The 7516-nt window shown below is 37.2% G+C and overlaps 1 non-coding gene across 1 annotated transcript; it reads right to left on the bottom strand.

Annotated features, from left to right (window-relative positions):
* Positions 1-285: 285 nt before the first annotated feature.
* On the bottom strand, positions 286-348 carry LOC115872438. Its single transcript, XR_004047840.1, has one exon. It is a non-coding gene; the product is annotated as a U7 small nuclear RNA (small nuclear RNA).
* Between the last annotated feature and the right edge of the window lie 7168 nt (positions 349-7516).

Genomic DNA, 7516 nt, shown 5'->3' with positions numbered 1-7516 from the left:
CCACAGCAAATAAAAATTTAAATATTTAAAATAAATGTCCTTTTTAATAAACATTTTAGACTTTGCATTGCTGTATCTCTTATAGCACAACCCTTGAAATGACAACGCTCAATATACTTATCAGCATATATTTCCTTTTCTGCAGTATAAAAACAAGATTATATAAAAATGAATATTAATTCAATTTATTATCAGTAAGTTAACTAAAGAGCTTGGAAGTTATTTTAAGCCTATATATCATAGACCAAATTTTTATTTAAATAATCTTTTGTGTGTGTATGGGGGGGGGGCTTTCTGGAAAAAAAACAGAAAACCTGCTAGACAAATTCTAAAAGAGCTGTAACACGAACCTGTCTGTTTTATTGCTAGAGAGAAATGAGGGTTTCCACTTCCAATAAGTTCCAGCCTCAGAAACGCAGGGGCAATTCTCTCTGTCCTACAGGGGGCGCTATAATCAGAATTGACTCAAGGGCAGTGAGCTCTTGGAGATCGTTTATTGAATCTTTACAATTTACTTTTAAGTGTGTCTCATTGTGACTTTTATATTTTTGGCTTCTTAGAATTCTTTTACAATATAGAGAATTTGTTGACAATTATTTAATGAAGGAGGTCTGGCCAATTTTGACAAATACAGTAAAATGAAATCCTATTCCCATTTCCTTAAGTGATCTTCACCGTGTTTGCCATAAGCCTTACAAAAGCTTGCCTGGAGCAGTACAGAGAGCAAATGAAGAGAGTCTTAATTAATTTGCATATGTTTAAGTTGGTATAGGCATTCGAAAGACAAGGTATTCTTACATTTCTTAATTCTAATTTTTATTATTTTCTTGGTAAGCAGCTTAGTATTTTATTTTGGTATCCTAAATTCTACTGTTTTGTTGTTTGAGATAGAATTTATTGATGTTGTAAAAATCTTTCTAATGTCAATTCATGAAAAATATTGTAAAACTTAAGAAAAGTTTTTGTTTTAACTTTTCATTGAATTCGTTGAAGGTTTACCGAGCAGACATCAGTTTTGCATTCAATAACATAACAACACTGCTTCCACTCATCCATTGCAATTCCCTCATTGTACCCACTCCTATTCTGCTTTCTCCCTGTGTTTCCTGTTTGCATTCCCTCATCTCTCCTCATCTTCTGAACTTTATCCTTAGGCCAGTGCTGCTCCTCTGATGTTATAACGCTGATTATTCTAGCACAGGGGTGGGTTCAATTCCTGACCAAAGGGTGACAGAGGGCTATAGCCTCAGGGGTCTCATCTGTCTCTTTCTATCCATTATACCTGAACCAAGAAGGGATTTTATCTATCTATCTATCTATCTATCTATCTATCTATCTATCTATCATCTACTGGGTGTTCTTAGTTCTGGGAACTCAGAAAACTGTTTTATCGGGCTCTAAAATTTCTCACTCTCATGCCTTTTATTTCTTGCCATTCAGGAATTAATAAAAATGACTTGTTTAAATTAAACACACTTCCTATATCTAGCTTAAGTTACTTAGAAAGGTTTTTATCTTAAAATTTTGTTCTTAATGTAACCATAAAAGCTATTGTCAGAATAAATTTATTTTCATTGATCATTGCAAATATTATGATCATTTAATTTATTTGTTTAACATTAAAGCAATTAGATCAAGTTCTTTGAAAAATTATGCCATCCAGAGGTAGGACATTATTGTATTTTCACAATCCTATCTTTTACCTGTTTCATACAACCCTATAGAAAAGCAATTTAGAATAATCTGTCTTTTTAAGATCTTGTTAAACCAATTTAAAAAATAAACAATTTATTTTTCAGTGTACATTTCAAATAGATTGTATAAGAATTTTTCTCATCATAGCTGCTGAAAGCCTGATTCATAATTGTGTTACTCCAGGTTGACTAGAGAAACAAACCCAGGGAGACTCATGTGTATAAGAAAGAACAATTGTATATTGAGAAAACATGCCAGCCCTGTCCAGATCAAGTCCATAAGTCTAATGTTAGTCCATATGTCCCATACCAGTCTATAAATTCCTCTTCAGACTCACACAACACATGCAATGATGCTGAATACAAAAAGATCACAGGCCAGTGGGTGGAAAGTCTTGTGGATCCAGTGGTGGTGGAAGCATCTCAATGCTGGCAGGGGTCTCCATGTGGCTCCTCCATCTCCAGGGCTCTGGCTCCATCAGCGTAGCTCCATGTGTCTTGTCAGCAGGCAGATGAAGCAGAGAGTGTGTGTCCCACCTCTAGGGAGGAAGATAGGAGTTCCCAGAATCCTCAGGAGAAGGCCATGCCCCCACAGAGGCCTCATTGACTATGACGTGATTGATAAGATAGACTCCACCCCTTTGCAAGTTGACAGGAGATAATGTAACTGCTAAAATAATAATCAAAATAATTAAAAACTACATGATGAGAAAAGAAAAGCCTAATAATATAGACCCAGCTCCCAGAAAAAAGACAGACAAAGAAGATATAAAAATATATACATTGACTAGTGGGTGAAGCTGCCTAAAAATTAGGCTTATACAACACTATATAACACAAACATATAGAGAACACAGTTTCTTAAAATGTTTATATACACATTTGAAAAGGGTTGGTAACTCAATTTAATAGAAAAGTAGATGCTAGATAAACTTATTAGCTTGCCAGGTTCTTAGATGGAGGGAAATTAAATCCTCTAAAAAACCTGGACATTAAAGAAAAGGTCCCCAGGTGAAAGAAAAGACATAAGTGGGAACGTATGTTCTCGAATTGATCACTGAAATTATAAATTATTTATAGATTCAATTTAAAATATGAACCCCAAGTCAGTGTTCCAGTGGTGATTGTAGCAATAGGGGATTCAGGATTATTTATCCAGGATGTTAAGAAATTGCTTGAAACTTTGGTTTCCCAGAATCAAATAAAATTCTTAGCAGTGAATCAGTCCTCCAGGATTCCATTGCAACAACTACAAAATCTGCTTTCATTCCTTCTGAACTTAATTTATTCAGCTCGCTAGGGATGTAGTCACTTAGTTTGAACATATGAGTTTTTCCAATTGTTTTCTAATTGTCCACTGAATCTCTAAGTGTCCATACTAGTGCGGACTTTCATGGAACAGGAAGAAGCAGGACTCTGACATTGCAGTTTCTTGTTTTGTTTGTTAGTTTGGATAGAGTACCCTGCATGGAAGCCATTCTGCTTTCTCAATGTTTCTTAGAAGCTTCTTAATTCCGCAGCCTTTCTGTCTTAATTTATTGCCCACAAAGCTCAATTCAGATAGTTCAAAGAACCTCAAAGTAATTACATATAAATAGGGCAGACCTCCCCCAGATATTGAATTTACCATTTACAGAAAAGGTTTGTGTTTGTTAACAGTTGAGGACTCTCAGATTGCGTAAGATCCTCATGAGGGCCGTAAGGTTTATATAGTGCATTACTTAAATCATGTGTGCCAGAGGGTTGCAGAAGCGTTGTCTTATAGCCAGCAAGTAGCCTACTGTTTCTGGTTCATTCTTTGAACCTGTTTATCCTGCCACAGGACACTTTAACCACTGTTTGTAGCAGGTACCTGCTCTAAAGGCTTTTAACCAACCAACCCATGCCCTTAGTTTACTGTGACTTATAGAGCCTGATATTCCACAAACTTGAAAAAATATAGGATTTTTTTTTTTTTTGCAGAAACTCAAAGCCTCTACTACTGCCACTAGCTAAGACTAATTCTTGCAACAACAAATTAAACCATATCCTTCAATTAAACCTCAAAAAACTATGTAAAAATGTGGGGCTTTCTCTAGTAGCACTCTACTATCTGGGGTGATGGATGAACTTCAAGGGATTTGTGTTGATGCAAAAACGTCATGTCCTCCACTTCTCAGAGTCGCGGACGATAAGGCGCTCTCAAAATTCACAGTTCTGAAACCAGAACCAACCTCCACTAAACAAACCAAAAACCCCACCGCAACAAAAAACAACCAAACAAGCACAGAAAGAAATAGAACAGCAATTCATGAATCGGTAATCACAAGATCCAGAGGACTCGGAATTAAGTGACCCAAGGAGGAGACAGATTAGTGAGTTTTTATAAGAAAATATAAGAAATGTCAATAAAAATTCAATGATTGGCGATTATTGAGAATGGACAAAACACTGCATGAGGTTACATCTTATTGGTAGGAAATTATATATGCTTCTAAATTATTATTCTTTTTTGTTTTTTTCTAAATTATTTTTTAAAGTTACAAAGTAACTATTAAATTGAGTACATGATCTTAAAACAATCATGAGATCCTCTTTTTGTAATCACAGGGCAGACGTATTTAATTCTAATACTTATTTTGAGTAAGCATCTATGCTGAGAATTGTTTTGGACCTAGTTTTCTGAGCAGGATGTACTTTTAAGCAAGGACAACCCTTAACCAAACAAAATCATGTTCTTCTCTAACATAGTCTACCAAGTAATTCTCTCAGGGTTCAGTGGAAAGCTACAGAAAAGATAGGTCGCATTCTTGACATATGTTACTTTGATTTGACTCAGCGCTTAGCATAGCTACCTTCTAGTGTCAGGATACCTAAGTTAATTTGTGATACTCTTACCATGAAGTTCATTCTAACTCATGACACCTGGTGTTGCTGAGTCTAACTGTTTCATAGAGTTTCCTTGGAAAACATTTTTATGGAAGGATATTGCTGGGTTTTCACCCACAGACCTGCTGGATGGGTTTGAACCACCAATCTTTAGGTTAGTAGCAGAAGACAAAGCCTCAAGGGGTTTACTGAAAGAACCTCCAGCAGTTTCTTAAAGCTGCCCACTCTACACTGGATGAAAGGCACTTTATCAGCTGCTTCTGATTATTCAGCAGCATCCTAGTTCCCAGATGAAGGGACAGTAAGTGTTGAACTCTGGGAACAAGTTGGTAAAGTCTTTAAACAAAAGTTTCATCAATGCCAACCTATTCCTGTGTCTGTCCTTACTCTCTTCCCTTAGGAGACGAGTGGGTACCCACAAAATGAGTCAAGTTCCATCATGGGCCCCAACTTATACCAAGGATGCAGAATTTAAGGCTGGCTGAAGAGGTCCTTTAACTTGAACTCAACAAGCAGCAGGGACACCTGGCAACAGTTTAAAAAAACACTTCAAGCGGTAACAGTTCTAAAACATGTCAGGGTATATCCATATCCCCAACCAATTTGCTATTCCTTTAAGAAGGCTTTCTCAGGCTTGGGTGCCTTGTTAATCTTACAAGACCCTAGGCTCTGTTTATGAACCTTTATAAACCGCTTTAGCAAAGCGGTCTTAGGCCTACTTATTCACTCAAACAGCATGCCTAGTACCAGCCATCATAAATATATATATAAAACAATCGCTACTGAATCATATATATCTTCGACTATGGTTATGGTTATGACTAACAGGAACTTTGTTAGTAACCCTATCGCCATATAATGATGGTTACTAAAGGTTAGGACTAACAGGAATTTGGTCTCCATGGCAATCCTTTGAAGCAGCTTTACAATGCATAGGAGACCAATGAGAAGTGCAAGCTTCAAGGCAAATCTTAAAATGTGATTGGGAACTTCACCATACTTATTATGCCTTACCTTATAATGTAATTTACAGCCTTGAAAACATTTAACTGGATTTTTTTCCTATTAACTTCCGCCCCCAAGTTAATCACTTGGAAGCTGCTTTCAGAAAACAACTTGTTACCATTAGCAAGAAACTCAACTTTTTAACCTTAAAACTTTGCAGGAGAGTTTTCAATGGTTAAAACCTAATATTTGGTCTCATGGAATTCCTTCACAGATGTGGGGAATTGCAGTTATTGTTATATTTTAGTTTTTCTCATAGTCTTCGATCTTTGGTATTTAACAAGTTTTACTGTGCAGCTCCAGGTCCGGCAGAAGATGACGGACACGTATGTTGCTGCAGCAACAATTTTAGCACCTGCGTTAAGTCAAAAAGGGGCAGATGAAGAGGGCGATTGCTGTTTCTCCTGGGAGGGTGACTTGGGCACAAAGTCTGAGGAAGCCTTGAATGCCGACTGTTAGAATGTGCCAGGAACTTGGAGCAAATGCTGACTGAAAAGGATATTCCTTGTTGCAAACACGAGGAAATCCTCCCTTAGGTCAGAATATATTTACGAATGCTTTGAAGTTTGAGAACACCCCGAGCCTGAAGTTGTTGTGCCCTAAATATTTCCTACATTTGACACTTTGTAAGCTTCCTCGAAGCTCAGTAGGGGTCCCCTTTTCTCTCCTCAGCTTCTCTCCATTCCCCTCAGGACTCAGTCTGGTGTTTTGTGTAGTTAGCCCTGAATCTCAGGTAGCTCCCAGCTGGCTGGAGAGCTCCACTTAATGAAGATTGTTTTCATGCTTATCCAAAGATCATTTGGCCAAAGATCTAAACTCTAAGCAAGATAATTGTTAACAAACAATTCCTGGAAATATACAGTATGTCATTTCTTTGTAACCAACGTGAAACCCCATCCTGATTTCATGTCTTCCAATAATGTTGCTTAGTCAATCAATATATTGATATAATCAGTAGCCATAAAGATCATGCTTTATTTCGTCTCACCTTGAACTGACCTTAATGAATCACTGTAAACTAATAAAAGTATTGAAATTTTATTTTACTTCTTCAGCACTATAATCTGGACTGAGGATTCAAAATCTCCCATTGCAATATTAAAAACATTTTTTCTTTATTTTTAAATCATTTTATTGGGGGTTCATACAGCTCTTATCACAATCCATCCATCCATCCATTGTGTCAAGCACATTTGTACATATGCTGCCATCCGCATCATCATTCTCAAACATTTTCTTTCTACTTGAGCCCTTGGGATCAACCCCTCTTTTGTCCCTCCTTCTCCCACCCTCCCACCCTCCTGAACCCTTGATACTTTATAAATGATGATTTTCCTATCTTACACCATTCACTGTCTCCCTTCCCCCATGTTTCTATTGTTTGCCCCCTCAGGGTGTGTGTGTGTGTGTGTGTGTGTGTGTGTGTGTGATACTACATCGATAATTGCAATCGGTTTCCCCCTTCCCCCCCACCTTCCCCCTCCCCTCATCATATTGCTGCTTCCGTTCTTGTTCCTGAGGGGTTTATCTGTACTGGTGTACATGCTCCAGTCTAGCTGGATTTGTCAGGTTGAACTTGCAATGTTAATTTTGATTTCAAATAATATCTTTTCAATTTTACTTCAGTGAAATAAGTTTCATGTCCCTCAAACATTTGGCGTAGTTGGCAGGGTCTCACAGACTGACCTTTCCCAGAAGACTGGAAGGACCAACAGGCATACTGGACTAAGGTACTCAATGGTCATCATGTGTGTCTCCCGGTTTTTCGTTTGTTTGTTTTTGTTTTTTGAGAACTAACTGAAGGTGTTTTTAAAAATGAGCTCTTTTTTATAGTTATGTGTGGCTCAGTTGGGATTTATTGAAAAAAAATTTTTTTAAACATTTTATTAGGGGCTCATACAACTGTTATCCCAATCCATACACACATCAATTGTGTAAAGCGCATTTGT

The sequence above is a fragment of the Echinops telfairi genome, unplaced genomic scaffold (genome assembly GCF_000313985.2).
Source record: "Echinops telfairi isolate 266 unplaced genomic scaffold, ASM31398v2 ScPeMD7_7424;HRSCAF=8462, whole genome shotgun sequence".
Lineage (NCBI taxonomy): Eukaryota > Metazoa > Chordata > Mammalia > Afrosoricida > Tenrecidae > Echinops > Echinops telfairi.
Note: the sequence above shows the minus strand (reverse complement) of the source record. Positions and strands in the feature narration are given on the sequence as shown.